The following is a 24,432-nucleotide window of genomic DNA, read 5'->3' on the forward strand; positions in this document are numbered from 1 at the left end:
GTGCAAGTACTGTCTTTAAGGATAATTTTGTCCCTCGTAGTACAAAACTCGGTGCATAAGGTTTTAGCGGCTATCCTCCCAAGATATAACATACTTTCTTCTATATTCCATATTGAATATTAGAAGGAACGGAACAACCTTATGTGTATAACCCGACAAAAAGAAAAGGAAAGATATGACAACATAGTGCATCTTCAAATATTATAGTTTGAAGTTTAATTTATATTTAAACAAGAGAAAGATAGAGCCATTAGGAGACCGTCATAAATCTATTGGTAATTAAAAGGATGTCCATTATAAAATTATGAAGGGTTTATGAAGTAATAAATCAAAAGTTATAAAGTCATTAGATAACCGTTATACGGCTATTAGAAGGCCGTTATATGGCCGTTGTTAAACCATTACAAAAATGGTGACTTTAATAACGGTCTAATTTCTAATAAATATTACGGTCATAATTTCTAATAAATATTTCAAAACTACTGAAACATCTAACAATCCCCCATATAGTTCAATAAGTTTTGAAAAGAAAAAATAGAATAATGTTGGGTTATTGGAGAGTAATGTATTCAAATTGGTGCTTGTTAGGCTATGAACTAGCCATAGAAAAAATGAAATATAAATTACAAAAATCATTGGTGAAGTTTGAAACTTCTTTGAACCAAGACTTTCTTTTTGTGAATTATAATTTTCATCAATCACATTACACTCCCATAAACTTTGTTGTTCAAATGCAGTTTTGCACTAATATGCCATGTGCATGCTTAGTTTATTCATAAGTACTTTAGAGATTATTGCCAATAATTCTCATAGGAGCGGCCTCGATTCCATCAAGTGTATTCTGCAGCTTAATACACCACTAACAATGACTATGAAATTTTATTAAGAGCTTAGTTCAACCTCTTTTTCTTTACAATTTTGCACTTTTTCACCTTATGAGAAACACAAAATTTTTAATAGTGCACTAGATCAACAAATGACTTGTTAATTCCCATATGAAACTAATTCATGAGATTGCCAATCACATAGGTTGGGTTATCATCACTCTTGATTTTCTTCAATTGGCTTGATTCCATTCCCCTCAACGTATAGTAAGAGGATTGGCCAAAATCAATTCTGACTTAACATAATCGATCGATATAAATCCTTTTTTTTTAAGGAATTATTTTACAACATCATCACGTCTTAGCCGGACATCTCTTTTTACCATTGAAAGTTCCATTCTTTGCAATGGCTATTTCTTTTTGTCAATCACAATGTTTAGACATAGGTGTCGTTTCATTTCCATAAGAAACATATGCTAAGAAATTTCTCAACTACTCAATCTCAATTTTAATATAAGTTTCAGAAATTTTTCTTCTTTCCAAGAACTTGCGTAGTTACTCAATCACCAATATAAATATTTTCTTCTCCTTCTTTACTAGAGGTTAGGAGGATAAAGCATTATGTTTTTAGCATATATACCTAGTAGCATCTGAGTCTACCTCCAATTATTTTGCATTTGCCAAAATATTGGCTTGGAAAATGACTATTATAATTACATCATCAAAGCATCTACTTCAATCAAGTCAAATTTTGGTTTAGTAGGATTGTCATTTCTTCCATAATTTTGTTTGGCTTATTTTAAAGTTACATCATCTCCACCAAGGGTGAACACATATCTTATAGTGGATTTTGTCTCATATGAATTCAAGATCCAATTATCCTTTTAATATAGCGAAAAATTCACTATGTATGATGACCTAATTTATGGTTTCTCAAATAAGATAAAAATACAATCCAAGAACACCTTCACAATTTATTTCTAAGTCAAAATTGATCATTTGGGTGCCATCGGCGATTTGTCTTGTTGGAAAATCCAACATGGAGCCAGACATCCATCGTGGCTTTGCCGACTCTGACGTGGATAATTTTTAAATAATTTTTTCCTTCTTTCTGTGCCTTTTTTAAAGGTCAGCAAGGGTCATTGGTGACCCTCACCGGTTGTGAAACCCTAGCCGAGCATTGGCAAGAACGTTCGGGGCTTCACCTATGGCCATGATGCCCTTGCCTAGGGCCTTTGTGTCTGAGGGCAAGGTAACTCTCACCTAAATATGGGCGAGGGTTTCGCAACCGGGAAAGGTTACCAACCTTGAAAAAATGAAAAAAAAAATTAAAAATTTGAAAATCTACATCAAATGGGAAATTAATAAAAAAATCAATATATAATGATTTGTAAATAATCGATTTTACTTTGATATGACACTTAAGTGACGAAAAAAAAGTTATAATAGTCAAATGAATATTGTATAAAAATTATAACCCCTTGGCTGTTTTTCTCCTTATCGTAACTATTGTTGCTCGAAGAAATTTTGCCATAAATTGATATGTGCGTCATCCCAAAATATCCGATCGATGTCGGACGAACATTTTCCTGATGATGGCAGATGGAAAGTCCGATCGATGTCTCGCACGTGCCGGATGAACACTACAGGCGCCGGAGGTATGCGACCTCCAACTTTCTGCTCCCCAACTTTTGGACATCCCACCTGGTCCAGTCCATGCAAAACGGACCCGAACGGGCCGACAAAGACGGGCCTCTTCAGCCTACACCTCGACTGGGCCGACGACAAGCGGACATCTGATTGTTTCCGTGGGACACTAGTTCCATCACCCGCTGGTCTTCTACTTGATTTTTGGACGATGGCTTTTCTTGTTGGGCAAAAGGGAAATTGGAAAAATTGGTTGTCGACTATTTTTTTTTGTTTCGGTCGTTCCAGTAGAGTGAGTTTATTCAAGAAATAAAATTACTTTCATGTACTGGCCATAAATATGTGTCCCTAGTACTTGGAAAAATACCAAGATAGTAATTTTTCAATTGAGTTAATTTAATCTTAAAAATTTTCATATTGGTTCCAATTTTGATTGAAAATTGTTAACGTGGATGCCAGCGATCATGTAGCACAGCTGGCATTGGAGTGGACCTTTTTTTTTTATAATATACTTTTTGATTTTTTCTTCCTTTTTCTTTCCCTACTCCTTTTGCCAATGGCTGGTTTCCGACTATTTAACTTCATCCATTTATTTGAACCCTAAATAGAATACAACAAAGGGAATGACTTACCATTCTAAGGCTCTGTTTGTTTCCTCTCAAATAATTAATTTGATAATTTTTTTTTATCTTTTCTTATTCTAATATTTAATTTGTGTAAATCTATGGTGTAGTTCATATTTAGATGCGCTAAGCTATTACATTATATTTTATTTTCATGATAAAAAAAAAGCTCTTATTCTAATCAATCAATGTAAATTTGGTGAGTGATTAAAGATTTATTAAGATATGATTTTAAATAAATTCATACATATATTTTTTGTAAAATAAATCAAAATCCACAACCTTCGCTTCTTGAGACGTATGGCGTGCACCTTCAATTGTTGTCGGAGCTTTAACTCTAATGGGGTTTAAAAGAAAAACATGGAAAAAAACACGACATAAACGACAAAAGAACATTGGCCTCGAAAGACTAAAAATATATCAAATGCTTCGAGTCCAAATATGAAGTCCTCAACGATGACGTCATATTTTATGTTGTGAATATATAATATTTATTCACATATACAACTAATCAATCAAGGAAATAACGGATCCATATATGATTGTAAAACACCGATCAATAAATACAGCGGAATTAAAGCGTACCTGTTTGAGCCATTGTTTCACTTGCAGAAAAGTAGATCACTCTGATAATCAGGAATCTATCGGAATGCCAGATCTTCCTCTCTATGACCTATTTCGATGTAGCAGCTTTCAATGGGATTAAAGCAACTGATAGGTATAACCTACCATTTTATAGGCTAGAGAGGGAACCTAGCAAACCCTAATCAACAGCGTGTCAACTGGGTCATTCCCATTACGGGCTTCAGTTAAACACAATTGCCTACACTTTGCTGCTCAACTAGGCCCGTTATCAATAGATGCCAATAGCCAATTCACTCAGATCACTTTAGGGTTAAACAAATATTGGAATATCCATTAACCCGATTATTTAAAATAGAAAATCAATTAATTAATGTAAACCCATATTATAGGAAATTTCCAACATTCTCCCACTTTGGCTACATTAATTAACTTATTTTATTTTGAAAATGATTTTATATTTGAAAAAGACACTATCAGGTTAATAACTAAAAATTTTGTTTTATGTGGCCACAACTTTTAAAAAATAATATTCCAATAATGGCATCTCAATACCAATCCAATCCTATATAACCTCAATTTAGGACTATGGAGATCAATGTGTTAAGAAAATGCCACAACACAAGACATTCCATAATCACATATAATAAGTATTATATTTTCATGGATCATGGGCCTAGTAGTGTAGTAAAAAATAGTGCCAACATGTGATCAAAATATACACTATTTCTTATCGGTTCTCATTGCAATTTCTTAACGACATGAAACTTCATTAACGCAATTTCTAAACAACATGAAATTGCACGACTATGTCACAATCCAACATGAGATCTCATAATCAGTGACATCCAGTCATCTTTAAACGAAATTTGTTTAAAGATACTATTTTCTACTTCCATTTCTCAGTCAACAAGAGAAAGGATAACAATAGAATCAACAACAACAATTATCAAAATAAATGCTTTAATAAACATCATAAAAGCATTATCAGTCTGCATATAACCATAATATCCAGAAATACAATTTGTATAACTCCCACTAACAAAAGAAATCAAAAGAATCTAAAACACCCATATTCTTTACATGTTCTTTAAACAAAATGGGTCGTAAGCCTTTTGTTAGAGGATCAGCCAACATGGACTCAGTTCTGATATTTTCAATTACAATGTCTCCATCTTTTACCAAGTCCTTAATAGTATAATATTTGATCTCCATGTGTTTGGACGCATTACTAATCTTGTCATGCTTGGAATAAAACACAGTTGCAATGTTGTCACAATAGATCACCATAGGTCTAGCAATAGAGTCCACAACTCGCAATCCTAAGATCAAATTTCTTAGCCAAACTGCTTGAATCGACGCACCGTAGCACGCTACAAACTCAGCATACATTATAGAGTTCGTAATCAAGGTTTGTTTTGTGCTCTTCCAAGAAATAGCACCTCCAGCCATCATAAAAATATATCCATAAATTGATTTTCTATCATCTGAACAACTAGCAAAATTAGCATCTGAATATCCAATCACCTTTAGGTCCTCTACTTTGCTATACACGAGCATAAAGTCTTTTGTTCGTTGTAGATATCTCATCACCTTTTTAGCTGTAACCCAATGTTCTTGACCTGGATTCGACAGATATCTTCCAAGAGTATTCACAGTAAAAGTAATATAAGGTCTAGTACATACTTGTGCATACATAAGACTGCCAACTGCACTAGCATAAGGAATATTCTTCATGATTTCTTTTTCAACATCATTCTTGGGGCATTGATCTATGCTCAATTTATCTCCTTTCACAACAGGAGCTTCACCTGACTTATAGGTCTGCATATTGAATCTTTTCAAAACACGATCTATATAACTTTTCTGAGATAACCCCAGAACCTTCTTAGATCTGTCACAATGAATCTCAATGCCTAGAACAAAATAGGCTTTCCCAAGATCTTTCATATCAAACTTTGTAGATATAAAATTTTTTGTGTCATTCAAGAGATCAACATCACTGCTAGCAAGTAAAATGTCATCTACATAAAGTACTAAGAAAATATATTTACTCCCACTTACTTTCATGTAGATGCATTGGTCAAACTTGTTTTCTTCAAAGCCAAACGATCTCACAACTTTGTGAAATTTTAAGTACCAATGACGTGATGCTTGTTTGAGACCATAGATGGACCTTTGAAGTTTGCACACCATATGCTCCCTTCCGGCTTCTTTAAACCCTTCAGGTTGCTACATATATACTTCTTCATCCAAATCTCCATTTAGAAAAGCTGTCTCGACATCCATTTGGTGAAACTCTAAGTCGAAATGAGCCACCAATGCCATGATTATCCGAAAAGAGTCTTTAGTGGACACTGGGGAAAAGACTTCAGTATAATCAATACCTTCTTTCTGTGTGTACCCTTTTGCGACTAACCTTGCCTTGAATCTCTCGATGTTGCCCTTATTGTCTTTCTTGGTTTTGAATACCCATTTGCAGCCAATTGGTTTATGCCCATCAGGTAAATCAATTAGTTTCCACATTTGATTAGTTGACATGGACATCATCTCGTCATTCATCGCTCCTAACCATTTATCTGCATGATCACTATTAAGAGCTTCTTTAAAGGTCGTCGGATCAACTATACTTCCAATGTCAAAATCAGCTTCTCCAAGATAGACATGATAATCATTTAGAGGTGTTAGTCTTCTTTGTCGCTGTCATCTTCGCACAGGCATTTCTGGAGCTGCATCATTCATCTGGGGAATTTCATTTGTAATTGGAGGATCTACCGTCATATTTTTGGTATTTGCTTCTTGCTGAATTTCCACTCTGCTGGGATCTCGCATAGAATCATCATGCAAGATGGGCAACGGAATAGAGACCGTTTTGTTTGGTTCTTCCCTTTCAAAAGATTGAGAGGAACTCTTTTCAGCAACATCTAATTCCAGGAATTTGGCAGTTTGAGATTCAACGATTCTAGTGCCTCGAGTAGCACAATAGAATCTATACTCTTTAGAATGATCAGGATATCCAATAAAGTAACATCTAGTAGTCCTGGATTCCGTCTTCTTCTGAGAAGGATCATAAATTTTCACCTCTGGAGGACAACCCCAAACTCGTAAATGATTCAAGCTTGGTTTCCTCCCTGTTCACAATTCAAAAGGTGTTTTCGGCACCGATTTACTAGGTACACAATTCAAAATATAAGTTGTTGTTTTAATCGCATCACCCCATAAGTATTCAGGCAAATTAGAACTGCCCATCATACTTCGTTTCATCTCCATGAGTGTACGATTTCGCCGTTTAGCTACACCATTTTGTTCAGGACTCCCAGACATTGTATATTCAGTGACAATACCACAGTCCTGCAAATATTTTGCAAACGGTCCCTTTTGCTGTCGAGCCTCAGTATATCACCCATAATACTCACCACCGCGATCAGACATGACAATCTTGATAATTTTTCCTAATTGTTTCTCAACTTCAGTACGAAACACTTTGAACATTTCAAGTGCATCAGTCTTTTCCTTAATTAGATAAACATAACAATAATGGGAGAAATCATCAATGAACATGATGAAGTACTTATTTCCACACAAGGTGGTAGAGTATGGCCCACTAATGTCAGTATGAATTATCTCCAATAGATTTTGACTGCAAATAGCACCTTTCTTCTTGGTTTTAGTTAATTTTCCCCTTACACAATCAATACAAGTTTCAGTATCATCTGAGTCAAGAGGAGGAAGAATATCAGCCTTGATAAGTCGCTTTACCCTTTCTTTGGAGATATGCCCTAATCGCTTATGCCATAACAATGAAGATCTATCTTTGATTAAAGATCTCTTAGCAACAACATTCTCGACGTTGAAAGAGCAATATGGTCTATCGAGAGATAAGGATAATCGATATAATCCATCAGATAAAACACAATTCCCAATAATTCTGGAATCATAACTCAAATCCACTCTTTTATTCGCAAAATGAAGACAATATCCAGCTTTGTCAAGCGAAGAAAGAGATACTAAGCTTCTCCTAAAATTAGGAACATAAAAGACATTGTTCAAGATAAGCTGAAAACTAGAATCTAAATTCAAAACAATTGTACCTATGCGCTCCACATCAACTCCAGTATTATTTCCAACTTTAAGTTTTGACTCCTTAGACTTGGACTCCTTAGATTTGTGAGACCCTGTAAGGTAGTAATCACATGAACAGTAGCACCAAAATCAAGCCACCAAGAATCCACAGGAACATCAACCAAATTTGATTTAAAGCAAACCAACAACTCACCTTGGTGACTTTCTTTTCTTGTTTTTAGCCAAGCTTGGAATTTGTAGCAATTGGCTCTCTTGTGACCCTGCTTCTTACAGTGAAAACATTTAAAATCCTTATCTCCATTTCTTCCATAGTTCCCATTTCTCTTAAAGTCTTGTCCTTTCTTTGGACCATGAGCATTTGACCCTTTAGGCTTCCATTTGCCTCTAGACGAACTCAACTTGGCATTGGTAGTTAAGTGGAAAGACTCATACTTTTCCTTCTTTAACTTCTCTTCCTCAGTCACACACTTAGTAATCAAGGCATTAACGCTCCATGTCTCATTCTGAGCACTATAAGCAGTCTTAATCTGGCTAAATTCAGCTGGCAAAACATTTAAGGCGTGATGCACAATATAATTTTCAGTATAAATTCTCTAACACCCATAGCAGCATCATACCTCATGTTCATTAACTCACTTAGCAAATTCCCAACTTCAACCTTATCTGAGACTCTATATCTTTCTTCCACTGCTTCAAGGAACTGTATGGCATTCGTATCTTCCGGCAAACCACTAATCGGATGCTCAGCAATAGACCTCTTCATAGCAATGAGGCTCAGTCGGTTAGATTTTTCCCATCTAGCATAATGGGCCTTTTGATCTACAATACTTTGATCATTGGGCCCTGGCAAGTTCATCCTCATGTAGAGTCCATATCAACGATGCCCAGAGCAAACTCTATATCTTGCTTCCATCTCTTGAAGTTTGATCCAGTTAACATTTCAACCATGGCATTGTTGTTATTTACAGCAAATGTAACTATTTAACACATATAATGCAATAAGATCAATTATGGGGAATAAGCAATTCAACAAAAATAATAAGTACATCATAAACTCTCATTTGGGCAGAGTGTATAATGCACCATTATTTTTCCGAGCATGAAATTTATAAAGCAACAATAAGGAGAATTACATATAATTGCCAATGATCCATCCCCTTTGGGCAGACAAATCCTTTAAATCATACATCTCCATAATATCAACATAGAGGGGAATTACATGTAACTTTCAAAACATTTATCCCCTTTGGGCAGATAAATATTTTTCAATTATACATCCCCATCTTTTAAATATGGGAATTAAAATTCATGCTATTTTCCAAATTAATATACACAATAACTCCCTTTGGGTGAGTAATTGTGTATATTAATCTTTTATCAATAGGGAACTCCAAAATTTATGCCCAAAGTTCATCAAACAATATGAAACACTTTACAACATGTGCTTCCAATGATCATATTGCACTTTTTCAAACAACAAATTTTGCCACAATTTTTTTTTTAATTTTATTATTATTTTATTATTATTATATTATTTAAATATTTCGGACTCCTGCGGGCCCAGAACCCGCGAGCAGCCCTAATCAGACCGCGGGCCAAACCCGCAAGTCCTAAACCTTCACGCGGCCCACTCCTTTTAAATTGTAAATGGCCCATGTAATGGAGAAGCCCATCTCCCCTTTAATTTAAAATTGGCCCATGAAATGGGCTACGAAATTAGCCTACGAAATTAAAAAAAAAAAAAAAAAAAAAAGGGCAAAAGCCCATATTCGAGCCTGCCCGTTATCAATGATCAAATACCCAATTCACTCGGATCACTTTAGGGTTCAATAAATGTTGGAATATCCATTAACCCGATTATTTAAAATAGAAAATCAATTAATTAATGTAAGCCCATATTATAAGAAATTTCCAACAGTGAAAGGTAAGCGATTAAATAATAAAATAGATGGAATAAATAAATAAATTAAACACCAAATTTATATGTTTCGATCATAGTAATCTACATCCACGAATTTTACTATAGATCAAGCGATATAATAGAAATTATAATTAGACTCGAGTCACTCAAACACTTTATGTATTTTCAAAATCCCAATTACACTCAATATCTCACCAAATGCCTAGCCCCACGACCGAACACGCACGAAGTTGGGCTTCAACTCTCTTCTATTGCACTCAAAGTGCCCGCGCCCCATTCTCTTACTTCTTCGGACTAGCAAAACTTACGAATTGTCTTATTCACACGGAATATTTGTGTGCCCCTATATTTTGTCTTTATCCTGCCATTTTAATAGGAAGAGTCCAACGTGCAGCAATTTGATAAAGAAAAGTCAAGCATGGTCAAACCTTAATATTTATCCAGCCAAATAAAGGCAAATCTCCACGTATACATCTATATACCCTCCCAGCGATTCTTTGAATTTCTTTCCTAACAAATTGGGTTAACAAACCAATCTACATCCTCGGATCAAGTCGGGTTCTGTATAATAACTCAAACTCGAAGCATAATATGAACAAAAATCCCTCTGCAATAGTTGCACACATCGTAACTGGTGTTATGAGAAAATGCAGAACTAGAACAATGTTCCCCAAAGTACGTTTAACCAATTTTTAATTGGACCTAAGGATGATTGTCACTTGTTATTAGAATAAACCGTTTGGTTCTTGAAAAAGCTAGTGCTCGAAATAGAACAAACCACACAGTCTGTTATGTGATACTTGACGAGAAGCCTCGATACATGCTTTAGACAGAATCAATTTACAATAAAGTTGCGTGCTAACTGACTATTTGTTCAACAATTGTTGCCTTGCCAAGGGGAAATTAAAGGAGCATGGCAATGAATAATTTGGTTGTGCATGTGGTATATGATCGATGTCTTAACTTAATCATACCCACCAGATACACTTGAAAAATACCAACCAAATTATACCCTATGCGACGCAAAACATAATCCTAACAACTGATTATAGTAATGCTAGTGTCCCTATGCAGGAATAGTTAATTTCTTGTACTAAACGTTTGCCTCGCTCAATTGCGAACATGAAGTTCCCAATCTCTGAGCTTTATTCAATGAAAAAGCCCACGACAGAGCACCATCATCAGCAACCAGAAGGAACTGTCGCTCGACTCAACACTGATTCTTCTCACCGCGTTCCCTCTTTATTTGTTTGTCATCAGCTGGCTTCCAGATATCTAACCATCTATGGAGTTGAAAAGAAGAGAGCAAAAGGAGAAGAGATGCGACGTGTTTAGAATGAGTCGATAACCCCAACGGCATGTCCTATACCAACGTGAATTGACCTTCGATCATTGATCAGCACAACTATCCGAAATTTAGATCCCCGACACTGAGTTCTTGAAGGGAAGGTGGAATCCTAAAGGGCGTGAGCTGCCTCAATTCAACGCGGGCCAATTCTTGGAGATGGTTCGAGGGAAATCGATTGTGTTTGTTGGCGATCCGATAGGATGGAACCAAATGCAGCCATTGTTATGTCCCCTGGGTGGTGTAAGTGCTCTCAACGTCACTTAGCGCGTGCACGACAAAATTTTTGTTTCTTTAATTTTTTTTTCTCGGAAAAGGTTTGGAACATGAATCCATTTAATAATGCAATTTCATTTTCTTATTTTTGGAATAGATTTTTATTCCAGAAATAAATTTGGAATAGAAATCATAAACTAAATTTTTAGCTTTTCTATTTCTGAAATAAAATTGAGAAATAAAAATTATTCTCATTATTCACTTTCATCACTAGCTGCTGCCCACCCGCTGCCATGGGATGTCGGCTGCCCACCATCGGATGCTAGCCGCCGCCCCCTAAAAATAAAATTTTATTCTGTTATCAAACAAATTTCTGTTTCAGAAACAAAAATTTTGAGTTGTTATCAAATGCATTTCTTTGCTTAAAAACTCGTCTAGGGAATAAAAATGTTATCATGCGTGCTCTTAATTTCTTGGCTTCCATATCATTTGCATTTAAGGGCCTCTTTTGGCTAGTAAACTTATTTGCATAGTGACTAATGCTTCAGCAGTTGTCATGGGTCGACAGTTCCTTGGTTGTGAAATAACCTGTGCGGCAGCTGGTGAGCTGACAACACCAAGCCATTCTTCCTCCTTTAGTTATTTGTAAGAACAGTACGGCAAATTGCATTTTCGTATCGAATCATACCGCGCCTAGTATAACTCGGGAATCCAGTCTATAGAGCGAGATAGCATATCACTTTGGGCATAATAACTAGTTTCAACCTGTCATGACCTTATCGGAAGAGTGGCATCAACTCTTAACCAATTTATGCACAAGGGGCGAACCTGCATTCAGAGCTCCGTAGGATAAGTTCGTTCTATCCTAGAATATCTAATACCGACCGTCCTGATGCAACTCTCATGGACTAGTTGTATTCATCCCCTTTGCATCACTATCTCTTCAACCGGTAACCCCATCGTCCACTCATAAGGGCACACAAGTATGGGAAAAATCATGGACTACGACATTCTCTCCTACTCATTTCTGCAACACCCTCATCACGGGATGTTCTGTTACTTCCTTGTGTTTCCCAACCATCAATACCATTCCCTTAGACTAACATAGATGGCAACGCTCATCTAACAAATCAAGTCACCCCGCTCCACTTGCAACTTCCCTCAATTAACATTGATCATAAATCTGTCACTTGTGCTCCCTGACAAGTATGGCATCCCTAGCCAACTATGCTCCCTTGGTAACACCTTCTTTCTCCTACTTAACTCCTCTTGATCTCTGTAGACCAATGGAGGGTTCTCCCTTTGTTGGAAATGTGATAATAGACCTCTTCTTAAGATTTATCGATTAATCCAGAAACGTTATCCCTATCTAGTGAGCAATTCAGTCCCTTCCTGTACCCCATTGCCATCCTAGAAGGTAGACGAGAGCCGCACGTTGTTCGAGCCCTCTTGGCCTCGACAATCACTCTCCGCCCTCATAGGCTTTCCCTAAATCAACCACCTACTGGAGGGATTTTGCTCTGACATCATTTGTCATGAGTCAACAGTTTCTTGGTCGTGGAATAACCTGTATGGCACTTGGTGAGCCGAGAACAGCAGCTCGGCCTTCCTTCTTTAATTATTCTTAAGAATAGTCTGGTGAATGGCATTTCAAATTTGGATTGTATCATGCCCATATAGCTTGGGCATCCAGCACAACAACTGGTTTCAGTTTACCATGGTCTAATCAAGAGAGCTGGATTAACTCTCAACAAGTTTGTGCATGGAAGGACAATGTTGCCTTCAGAGCTTCATAGAGATATATTCGTTCTATCCTATAACTCCTTGCACCAATTGTCCTAACACCACTCTCACAGATCAATTGTTTTCATTTCCTCTATATCACTCACTCTTTATCCGATAATCACAAGCTCCACTCACAAAGGCACATGAGCATGGGAGAATCACAGACGGTGACACAAGCATGCAAGGTTGTGTTCAATAGTTTTTTAGTGACGATGATTCAAATTGAAGCTAATGATGTAGGTCTTGGTTCGGACGCTAGCACATTTGCTCTTGAAAATGGCATTTCTTTGACTTCTCTAGGAAAGAATGTGGCCGAAATGAAGAAGTCTTTTGGTTCTAATGATGCAGAAATCTAGATTTGGAAATGGCGATTGGAATTTTTTTTTTTTTTAATGCTCTAAGAAATAATGAGACTATTTATGGGCAACAGAATAAAGCTCAAGGGACACGATTTCGAGTTCTACTTAACTCAAGTAGAGGAGTTCAGGTGGCCAAAAGGGAGGGAATCGAGAGGGACTTGACATTTAGACTTCTGGATACCATCGAAGCCTGATCCTTAGACCGATGGATGCCTCAATCAACGCGGGCGTTTGTCGGATTGGAACATGACGGTGGCCGATTCCGAGCACTGGTGCGTGCCTGGTCCTATCGACAAGCGGAAGGATTTCTTTTTCCATTTCATGGAGTCAGAATGTCAAGTGTCTCTTCGGGTCAAAAGAAGGGTGCGTGACAATGATGATGGGGAAAAAATTAACCCTTTCGTCCTCACTTGAATACTTATACCATTCATCATATTTTGAGAGCAACATAATTTCATATGATAAATCTATCCACATATATCTATATAGGTAACACCATCAACAGAATTTTCGAATCCATGCGATCTTCGAATCTGGTAACATCGGTTACTTGAGTTTTTCTCTTTAATTGATGCTTTCTTGCCGAGTCGAATTGCGTGACCTGTCCTTTTTCTTTTCGAAGGGAAGTGAAAGAAGGATTGGAGTTTGAACATCCTCGACGATTATACTTGCAGTAAATGTCGTTTAAAAGCCATTCCATTACCTTTTTTTTTTTAGGGATAAGTGCATTAGAAGTCCTAAAATTTATCATGAAAATGTAATTGAGTCCTAAAACTTTCAAAAAGTGCAATTAAGTCCTAAAACTTGTCATGAAAGTTCAATCAAGTCCTAAAACTTTCAAAAGGTTCAATGAAATCCTAAAACTTGTCTCGAAGGTGCAATCGAGTCCTAAAATTTTCAAAAAATGCAATCAATGGAAGGACTTAGATTGAACAACTTTGATAAGTTTTAGGACTTAATTGCACTTTGTAACAAGTTTTAGGACTTAATTGCACTTTTTAAAAGTTTTAGAACTTAATTGCATTTTCACGACAAACTTTAATACTTCCAATGCACTTATCCCTTTTTTTTAATCACTTTGCCTTTGTCCTAAAAAAACAAATTTAACAGGTCCTTCAAGGTTCTTTCCTCTTTTTCCTGTACATCCTATCTTTTTTAATGTTCCACACCATTTTCCATGACTCTACCTTCACTAGCTCTGTCTCCCTTCCTTGCCTTCGAAAAATTCTAGGAGTTCCTGGACGTTGATCCTTTACTTACTTCCGATTAATATTCCCAAATCCATTTTAAATTGCCTTCCCCGTCCCTTCCTCAACTTCACTTCCAATCCAATCCCCTTCCAACTCTCTCTTTCCACTCGAAAAGAAAAAAAAAACATCGATATCGACCAGCTCCATTTCCATCGTTCCCGTCCTCATCCCAAGTCTTCATTTAATTACTCCTGGTAAACACCTCCTTCCCTTTTCGATCCCATCAAAAATAGACCCTCGAGACAAAGAAAAAGCTAGCGAGCAATCAATTCCTAGTGATTCGGCTGCTACCTGTCGAAAAGATCATACCTTAAAAGAGTTCTTTCACCCCTCAGGTTTGGTTTTCCTACTTCATTGTAATAATCAATTTCCCTTTTTTTCTCAATTTTCTCTAGTGAGTCATCCCTAGTTGAGGAAAAATAAAACGAAAAAAGAAAAAAAAAAAAAAGGAAAAATCTGTTAAACTCTGGTAACGAACCCACCAACCACCAAACAGATAATTAATTTAAATAATGGGGAAGAGATTTATGCGAAAAGTCAAAATCTTTGTCTGCAAGCCTTTTCGCAAACACCCTCCTCCTCCCCCTCCTCCCCCCCACCTCCTCCTCCTCCTCCTCCTCCTCCATCCCCACCACCTTCGCTACCGCCGCCCCCCACGTCTCCGCCAAAGCCCAAGTTCCCCTTTGTCTTCCCACGCGTCGAGTCCACAGTCCTCCCCAATCCTTCTCCCTTCTTCTCACCGAGCCTCCTCTCTGCCCCGCTCCCAACGAACTCTTTCTTCCAGAACTTTGCTCACAACAATGGTGACCAGGCTGAGTACATTCACCCCTACCTCATCAAGCCCTCCCCGTCCTCCGTCTCCATCTCGTTCCCTTCTTGCGTTGCCTCCTCCGCCTCTTTGTACCAAGTGTTCAATGCCGACCTCACTGTCTCCGCCGTTTCGGGCGATGACGCCGCACGCGGCATGGTGCCGGAGGCGGCACGGCACATAATCTCATCGTACAGCGACCTCAGCATCATGCTGGACTTTGTGACTTCAAACCTAAGGTTCGTCCTCGTCAGGGGGAGCCTCTACTTGACCTGCTTGGTCGACCACGGGACAGAGGTTGCGATCTCAACGATTCACGCGATCCTCTTGCTCTCTTCGAATAGTAGCCGCACCAAGCATACTTTGAAGCTCAACAACAATCAGACTTGGCTTGTTTACACTTCCTCCCCGATCAGTTTCAGTCACAGTCTCAATGCGATTACTTCCGGAAGTTTTTCGGGGGTTATTAGGATTGCTTGTTTGCCCGACGGTGGATCACTTAGTGAGGAGGTTTTGGATAGGTTCAGTTCTTCGTATGCTCTGTCTGGTGATGCAGTGTTGACTAGACCATTTTGTTTGGAGTACAAATGGGAGAAGAGAGGATGGGGGGATCTGCTCATGCTCGCGCACCCGCTCCACGTTCGACTTTTGTCTCTTGAGGACTGCCGTGTCACTATGTTGGAGGATTTTAAGTATAGGAGTATTGATGGTGATCTTGTTGGTGTGGTTGGAGATTCCTGGGTGTTGAGATCTAATCATGTCTCTGTTACTTGGCACTCAATCAGAGGTGTCAAGGAAGAGTCACGCGATGAAATCAGTCAAGCCCTTCGTAGGGATGTGGAGTCCCTTAATCCAGCTGCAATAACGACAGCTTCATCTTATTCTTATGGGAAATTGATCGCTAGAGTGGCGAGGTTGGCTTTGATTGCTGAGGAGGTATGTTATCTTGAAGTTATCCCGACCATCGGGAAATATTTGAAGAGCACCATAGAACCATGGTTGGATGGGACTTTTAGTGGTAATGGATTCTTTTATGATGCAAAATGGGGTGGGATTATCACCAAGCTAGGATCGACCAATCTTGGTGAAGATGTTGGCTTCGGGTTGTACAATGCTTATCACTATCATTTAGGGTATTTCCTTTATGGAATTGCTGTTCTCGCCAAGATTGATCCTGTGTGGGGAAGGAAGTACAGGCCTCAAGCTTATTCACTGATGGCATATTTCATGAACTTGGGGAAAAGATTGAATTCCAATTATCCGCGTCTGAGATGCTTCGACCTATATAAATTGCACTCCTGGGCTGGTGGATTGACTGAATTTGCGGATGGGCAGAATCAGGAGAGCACGAGCGAGGCTGTGAATGCTTACTATTCAGCTGCTTTAATGGGATTAGCCTATGGAGACACCCATCTTGTTGTTGTCGGGTCCACGCTTGCTGCAATGGAAATACAAGCAGCTCAAACATGGTGGCATGTTAGAGAAGGCGATAATTTATATGAGGAAGACTTCACTAGGGAGAACAGGGTGGTGGGTGTTCTGTGGGCTAACAAAAGGGACAGTGGTCTTTGGTTTGCCGGCGCGGAGCGGAGAGATTGTAGGCTTGGAATTCAGGTTTTGCCTCTGTCGCCTATCACTGAGGTTCTATTCTCAAATGTCCAGTTTGCAAAATAGCTGGTGGATTGGACGTACCCGGCACTGAACAGGGAGGGAATTGAAGGATGGAAAGGATTTGTGTGTGCTTTGGAAGGGATTTTTGACCAAGGTAGCACGCTGGAAAAAGTGAGGAGCTTGAGCGGTTTTGATGATGGGAACTCTATTTCAAATCTTCTGTGGTGGATTCATAGTAGAGGTGATGAAGAAGAGACAGGATGTAGGGATGGAGGAAAGTACTGTTGGTTTGGTCAATATTGTCACTGAAATTGTTATTTCGGGGACGGATTCAATTGCTTTAATAAGATATTCCATTTGGAGTATTCATGTACTTATGTAAGGATTGCTTTGTTCCCTGTGTATCCTATCTTCAGAATAAAATGATTCACTAGCTTTGCTTCTCTCTGTGACCCTTCATTATTGTTGCACATTGCTACAATTACATTATTCACTTTGACGAAAACTTTCTTACTTTTGACATTTTCATTGATATCAGTTAAATCTCTTGCACCCTGTTTTAATAAATCAGTGATGAGTTATATTGCACGCACATGTTTCTTGGTGCATTGTGCGCTTTGATGCCACTTTAGGAGCCCATGGAATTTGATTTAGAATCTGTTCATTGAAAAAAGAAGTAAATCATATCTCATAATTTCACCAAATCTTATTGTCTCTAACCTTGTGAATAATTCCTAATAGAATCCATTTCTTTTTGACTGAATAATGACAACGAAAGTCTTAGATCTTATGTCAACTAGTCACTTTAATTCTAAAACTTTTTGTTAGATTATTTATGTCCTAAAATTCATTCCAGTTTGTCGTTTGAGTCCTTTTGTTATCAAGTTAGTTTAAATGGAAGGAAAGTCTACATGGAATTCTTTCTTATGAACTTTTCATTTTTTTTGGACTCATGGTGATGATGCGACACTCGTGAATGTCATATAAAAAAAAGTCGACAAAAGGAATAGAAGAAAAAAAATGATGGAGGAAGCTAGAAGCGTGTGTAGGATTTTTTTTTCCCCGCTCGGCCATCGGAGGGGTCATAGCCCTCTCTGCAAGAAAGGGCAAGGGGCTGCTTGCCCGGTGGTGGCAAGTGGTGTCACCACCACTACGAGCGTGATTTCTGTTGTAATGTACTTGGTAAGAATAATATAAGTGTTATTACTTTCACACGGTGTTTACTTAAATGTAATATTTTTTCCCTTACTTGAGTATCACAAATTTAAAAAATTGATCATTGCAGTGCCATCGGTAATTTGTCTTTGAAAAAAATCCAACATGGATGTCTATCATCTAACGTGGTGTCGCCAGCGCTAACATGAATAATTTTTAAATAATTTTTAATAATTTTTTATTTTCTTTTTTTTCTTTGCCATTTTTTAGGGCTGATGAGGGTCATCAGTGATCCTTGCTAGCTACGAAACCCTTGCCTAGAGCCGGCAAGGGCTTTGTGACCTCACCTGCGACCGCAATGCCCTTGCCTAGGGCCTTCGTGGCCGAGGGCAAGGGCTGCCTCTGTGACATCCAGATCATTGTTCAACAAAGCTGTGCACTCTTGGGCACCAAGCTCACCACCGTACCATATCACCCTGTCACCGCACCACCTCATCGCACGACACCACGCCACCTCGTTGCCGTGTCACTGTTGCATGGCCACCTTGCCCCGTCACTCGGCCTAGCCGAGTGCTCTCCAATTGGCCGCCAACTATGGCAAGATGAGGCAGTAAAATTGCCGCCAAGTCTTCAGCCCCAAACTCACGTAACCTCACCCGGCTGGCTTCTCCTTGTGCTGTTGCGAGATGTGGCAATCAATTGTTGACCACGCCCATGAGGCGGTGAAAGAGGTAAATGAAAATTTACTTAGCCAAGTCACGTTCCCCTCTAGTTGTCTTCTCCTTGGGGCTGCCACGAGTTGAAAATATTGACCAAGACCATCCAAAGGCGGTGAGAAGAGAGAAGAACCGAAAATTTAAATCCAACCAGCCCATGTTCCTTCGTTCATCCCTCAGCAACAGCTAGACACGCTCACGTTCCGCCCCTCCCTTCCCTCATCATTGTGACCTCTCTCTCCGCCCTTCCCGTTCAGTCCCTTGGCCGCGCAACACCTAGAATCGCCGCCACCTTCGCTGGCGACGCACCCTCATGCCGCAAGCCGCTCGTGCCACCCCACCGTCCTCAAGCCGACCCATCAACTCGTCGCGGATCAACGAAAGACCGGCCACAGCTAGGCTTATGAGACCTCGCCAGAATTGCATCGACACTTGCTTTGGACTAGAGGCAAGTGAATTACTTACCATCTATGCTACATAGGCTGATTTCCGTATGTTGAGGTCGATTTCCTCAAGTTTTAAGCGTATCGATTGATTTCATGTCTAATCGTGCTCGTCGATAGTTTTAGAATACATGTGTTGTAAGGATTGTGGAATTTCTAGTTCATTGAAACTATGGATATGGTGTTAGAATGCTAGATGTTGAAATGTGTACTGGTTTGAATTTAATTGACACGAATCTTGGATAGATCCGAGGTTACGAGTGTTTTCGGGTCAATTTACCGTAGGCCAAATTTAGCCAATTTTCTGCAGGTTTTTGTGGTACAAATTCGATGGGACCTCTTCATGAAAGTTGCGCGTTATGCCTTGTTCTACAACATACTTTAATTTCAGAACTTTTGGACTTTGTACGTGCAAAATATATTTCAAAAACTATGCGGATTCAAAATTATTTTTATAAGCCATTTCCAAACCTTTTCTCAGTTAAGGATTTTTTATAAACAATTTGGACTAGTGTCCTTCCGCATCTTAAACTATAAGGTGAATTTGGAGTTCAATTAGGCATCCAAAATGCCATTTCCTGAACCAGCTGTAACCTAGCTTTGTGCCCTATTTTAATCCGAAATACAGAAAATTACTAGGACCCTTACAAGCTAAATTGGACCTTGAGTTCCGCATGAAAAACGTTCCTTGGAGTCCCATCTACGTCATGTTAAAATTCTGTGATTTTTTAAACTGATTTGCTTGGCGAATACCCTTGATTTCTACTTATGGGCAAGCTGCCCTTTTTCTGTCGATTTTGGATAAACTATTGTTTTGCAATTCATTTTTTGATCTGATACGGTCAACTAAATGTTTGTATCAGACCTGTGTTTTTGGTAAACGTAAACAGTCGCCCAGGCCTTTCTCTGATTTTCAAAGGATAGTTGGTGGTGGATACTAAACTGCTCCTGTGCATTTTACTTAGTGAATGGCTAGTTTAAATTGAAAGATTTGAATTGTTGCATCATGGAATGGGTGTGTGATTTGGGAATACCGTCGGTCCTTGGGATGACGATACTCTAGGTGTTAGAAGGGATGCCTAGAGGGGTAACTGAATTCCTTCGGATGCTTGGGGGGGTGTAACATGATTCGGCAAATGTCCTCGCAATGCTGAATGTGTGCAAGATACCCAAGGTATGGGGTTCTTGGGAAGATGGTGGCAGTCAATTCACAATAAAGATGATCAATTGCATTTCCAAATTTCATTCAAGCTTTATTGGGTTAGTGTTTTTCAAAGAAATTGTTTTTATTTGCTATATTGATTTTGAGAAAGGTTCTAAGGTAAGTGGATATCATAATAATTTTCTGTCTTTTATATTTAAACTCTATCATATGTGCTGTTATTGACTTATGTGGTATAAATAGGTTAGTAGTTTGCTTGAAATTAGTGTGTACTAGATTGTCATTACATATTTCTCCAGTGTGTACTAAATTAGATAGTTATGTTAGCCATGACGTGCTAGGGACGTCACACCCTTGCTTTGCAAACAACAAGGGTCGCCAGCCTTACAAAAGGCAAAAAGAAAGAATTTGAAAAAAAAAAATCCAAGTTGGATGGAAAATAATAAAAAAAATCCATGTAGGATGATACGTTAGAAGTAACACTCAAATGATCGATTTTACTCCAATATAACATTCAAGTGAGGAAAAAAAAGTTATAGTACTCAAGTGAGTATTGTATAAAAGTTTTCGCTTTGCTCAAAAGAATTTTGCCATAAGTTGATACTTGCATTGTCCCAAAATCTCTGGTCGATGTCTCACACACGCCGGACGAGCACTACAAGCGCTGGAGGCATGTGACCTCCAACTTCTCGCTCGCCAACTTTTGGACAGCCCACCTGGTCCAGTCCACGGAGACGGACACGAGCAGGCCAACCAAGACGGGCCTCTCCAACCTACTCCTCGACTAGGCCGACGACAAGCGGACATTTGAGGTCTAGGAGTTCGATCGGCTCCGCGGGACACCAGTTCTACCGCCTGCTAGTCTTCTACCTGAATGTTGGACAATGCCTTTTCTTGTTGGGCAAGGGAAATTGGAAAAATTGGCTGTCTTCTATTTTTTATTTCGGTGGTTCCATCAGAGCAAGGTTATTCAAGAAAAAAAAATATATTTTTTCATGTAGTGGCATAATTATGTATCCTCGACTCATGGAAAATTATCAAAATAGTAACCTTTAAAAGGAGCTAATTTAATTTAAAACATTTTTCATTTTGGTACCAATTTAGTTTATCTAGCCAATTTTAGTTGAAAATTGTTAACGTGGATGCCAATAGTCATGTATGGTATGGCTAATGCTGACATAGAATTTTTTTATTTTTTTTTCTTTCCTCACTCTTTTTGCTAGTGGTCGGTCATCAACAATTTAACTCCATCCATTTATTCGAACCCTAAATAGAACACACAAGAGGGAATAACTTACCGTTCTAAGGCTCCGTTTATATCCTTTGAAATAATTAATAGGTAAAAAAATATTTTTAATCTTCTCTTGTTTTAATATATAATTCGTGTACATCTATGGTATAGTTTATATTTAGACGCATTGAGCTATTACATTATATTTTATTTTCATGATAAAAAAGCTCTTATTCTAATAAATCAATGTAGAATTTTGGTGAGTAATTAAAGATTTATTAAGATATGATTTTAAATAAATTCATACTGTCGTGACCTAATCTCGGGTGCACCACCTAGGGTTTGGCTAATAGATTACTACATCTAAGCTTAGTTTGGGCTCTCCCAAGCCCACTAATTTGTGACTTAGGTTTAAGTTTTTAACATGCAAATAATTTTTTAATTAGGAGTCGCCATTAATCTATTCTTTGGTGGGTCGATTAGATTTTTCTAACGTTCTTTCGATACCTTTTATCTTTTATTCCAATTTTTTTTTTTTTGTAGGCAGCTTGAATTGCTTTTAATTTACCTTCCTAACATGTGAGATGACCATGCGGGTGTGCAAACCACCAATTTAACATCCAATAAAGCAATAAATTACGGGACTTATCTTGTAACAACGAAAGCATATGCAATGTTAGCTCCAAATTCATATCAACAACACTATGATTTATAATTAACACATAATAACTCAATCATTTTTAGGATTTTCTCTTGTTTAATGAAATTTAGTCTATGTGCAATGCATTTTAACCAAATGCCCTAATTCTAATGACGGACAATTTTTAATTAAATGGACCTAATAACAATCACTAAATGGTTTGCATTTACAAACCTATCGGGCAATCACTAAATGACATGTGTTTATAGCATGCATTAACTATATGACCTAAACTTTATGACATGGCGGATGATATGGATGTGATGCAATGAATCTACATGACATGCACATGACGTTTTTGGATTTTTTTAATTAAATTCGTAATTAAAAATGCATAAAATTAATTATCTAGAACAAAGGTAATATATAATTCAATTTAGGTATCAAACAATGTCAATTCCTAATTTAAATTAGAATCTTATCTTGAATATCATAGAACCTACTTAAACATGCAATATGACTTAATTAACTTAAATGGTATGCAATGCAATCTTTTTGTATTTTCATAATAAGGAAAGCAATCAAAATGTTCAAATCATCCACAAAGGTATCATCCAATCGATTCAAATATGGAAACAATGTCTAATCATCGACTTAAAATTTCGCAAATAAAATTGATAAATTGATTTTAAGCCTTAAAGATCAAAATATCAATTATAAAAATTCCCACAGGATCAATAATTCCATCTAAAATCTTATAAACTTAAATTAAAGATAATGTGCGGTTGCAAATTAGGAAATATATCCTAATTTAAGGATGTAATTAGATTGCAATAAGCATAAATTAAGTAGTCAAATATTCAAAATAAATCGGTACCGGGTAATATTACCTAAACATGTGGATTACCTTCCAAATTGGATCGGACGAGGGATCGAGGATGGCGGTGACTGGCGATGCTCACAACTGGCGGTTGTCCACAGGGAGGCTCGCGGTGGGAATTTGGTGAGATAAGGCGGGATTTTTATGTGTAATGCGCTTCACATTGTCTCTTGTCCACTAAGACCCTCTAATTTGCAGATATGATTTCCAATTCGAATTTGTCAATGGACGGCCCCCGAGCGGTGATTGGCAACGCAGGTGGTTGGCGGTGGTTTGGACTGTAGCACGTTGTCAGACTCCAGAGGTGGCTTAGACGGCAGCAAGCAGCTACCAGCGTTGCGGGTCAGGGCTCAGCTCACGAGTAGTACATATTGCAGCAACTAATGCTCATCGCAAAGGGGCAGCGTGGATAGGACGATCGCTAGAACTTATGGGATGCTGCAAATCGAATTGGAAAAAGACTGGAGTTTGCAAAGGAATTTGAGCAATTGCGAGAAAAAATCTAAACACAAGGAAGTACTAGTCGATGCGTGGTTAAGTGCTAGCTATGCACGATGAAGCTGCTGGGCTGAGGGACGCCACTAGAGATTCCTGCAAGTCACCTCAGTAGAGATGTCGAGATCAACGCGGTGTAGTATTCTCGGTAAGATGAAGTCTAGGGAGATGAGTAGATGGAATCGTCATAGTGAACCAAGTGGGGACGTGATCATCTTCAAAGTGTGGATTGTGACATCCTAGATTTTTAGTCCTATTTTCTATTGAATAAATCGGGCATTTCATCGACACGTATATAGTGCTTTTCTTTGAAATGGCCACTCATGAGATAACTAGACTATCTAGAGAAGCCATTAAAGAATTTTAATGCAATAGACTTGAGAATTCGACCAGAAATCGGCTTCTCGATCGTGCTTATCTTTAGAAGCCATTATGGCACAATTAAAAATCGAATTGAGATCTAAGATAGGTTGGTTCGACGGAGATGTGTGGCTGATCGTGAGTGACTCCACTAAATTGGAAAATTCTCGTCGACCGGCACTAGTTTGATTTCTCTGTCTTTTTGTACCTTGTGTCCGTATTTGAATCTTCGAGATTTTCACAACAATCGAAAGTCGCCAATGTGTCGAGTGGGTTCATAGTGGTTCGAAGAAAAT

At 38.3% G+C, this 24,432-nt stretch overlaps 1 pseudogene; it reads left to right on the forward strand.

Annotated features, from left to right (window-relative positions):
• Positions 1-15,147: 15,147 nt before the first annotated feature.
• Positions 15,148-17,447, forward strand: LOC104429092 (annotated as a pseudogene).
• The last annotated feature ends 6,985 nt before the right edge of the window (positions 17,448-24,432 follow it).

This window comes from Eucalyptus grandis, chromosome 9 (genome assembly GCF_016545825.1).
Source record: "Eucalyptus grandis isolate ANBG69807.140 chromosome 9, ASM1654582v1, whole genome shotgun sequence".
Classification (NCBI taxonomy): Eukaryota; Viridiplantae; Streptophyta; class Magnoliopsida; order Myrtales; family Myrtaceae; genus Eucalyptus; species Eucalyptus grandis.